Source organism: Mus caroli, chromosome 6, assembly GCF_900094665.2.
Source record: "Mus caroli chromosome 6, CAROLI_EIJ_v1.1, whole genome shotgun sequence".
Classification (NCBI taxonomy): domain Eukaryota; kingdom Metazoa; phylum Chordata; class Mammalia; order Rodentia; family Muridae; genus Mus; species Mus caroli.
Genome location: NC_034575.1, coordinates 9,920,895 through 9,922,376, shown reverse-complemented (window position 1 = coordinate 9,922,376; position 1,482 = coordinate 9,920,895).

The following is a 1,482-nucleotide window of genomic DNA, read 5'->3' as shown; positions in this document are numbered from 1 at the left end:
GTGAGACTATGCCAGGGCCTAGCAAACACAGAAGTGGATGCTCACAGTCAGCTATTGGATGGATCACAGGGCTCCCAATGGAGGAGCTAGAGAAAGTATCCAAGGATCTAAAGGGATCTGCAACCCTATAGGTGGAACAACATTCTGAACTGACCAGTACCCCGGAGTTCTTGACTATAGCTGCATATGTATCAAAAGATGGCCTAGTAGGCCATCACTGGAAAGAGAGGCCCATTGGCAACACAAACTTTATATGCCGCCATACAAGTGAACACCAGGGACAATAATGGGAATGGGTGGATAGGAAAGTGGCGGGGAGGGTATGGGGGACTTTTGGGAGAGCATTGGAAATGTAATTGAGGAAAATACGTAAGAAAAAAAAAAGAGGAAAAGGTCAAGTAACATATAAAGGCAGGCCTATTAGAATTACACCAGATTTCTCACCAGGGACNATGAAAGCCAGAAGATCCTGGACAGATGTTATACAGACACTAAGAAAACACAATTGCCAGTCAAGGCTACTATACCTAGCTGAACTTTCAATTACCATATATGGAGAAACCAAACTATTCCACAACAAAACCAAATTCACACATTATCTTTCCACGAATCCATCCCTTCAAAGGATCATAACGGAAAAAAAAAACAAAAAAAGAAACAAACAGAAAAAAAACAAAAAACAAAAAAACAAGGACAAAAACTACACCCTAGAAAAAGCAAGAAAGTAATCCTTCAACAAACCTAAAAGAAGACAGCCACAAGAATAACAACAAAAATAATAGGAAGCAACAATTACTTTTCCTTAATATCTCTTAATATAATGGACTCAATTCCCCAATAAAAAGACATAGACTAACAAACTGGCTACACAAACAAGACCCAACATTTTGCTGCTTACAGGAAACTCATCTCAGAAAAAAGACAGACGCTGCCTGAGAGTGAAAGGCTGGAAAACAATTTTCCAAGCAAACGGTCTGAAGAAACAAGCAGGAGTAGCCATTCTAATATCGAATAAAAATGACTTCTAACCCAAAGTTATCAAAAAAGACAAGGAGGGGCACTTCAAACTCATCAAAGATAAAATCTTCCAAGATGAACTCTCAACTCTAAATATCTATGCTCCAAATACAATGGCAGCCTCATTCATTGAAGAAACTTTAGTATAACTCAAAGCACACCTCACACAATAATAGTGAGAGACTTCAATACGCGACTTTCATCAATGGACAGATCGTGGAAACAGAAACTAAACAGGGACACAGTGAAACTAACAGAAGTTATGAAACAAATGGACTTAACAGATATCTACAGAACATTTTATCCTAAAACAAAAGGATATACCTTCTTCTCAGCACCCCATGGTACCTTCTCCAAAACTGACCATATTAGTGGTCAAAAAACAGGAATAAACAGATACAAAAATATTGAAATTGTCCCATGCATCCTATCAGATCACCATGGACTAAGGCTGATCTTCAATAC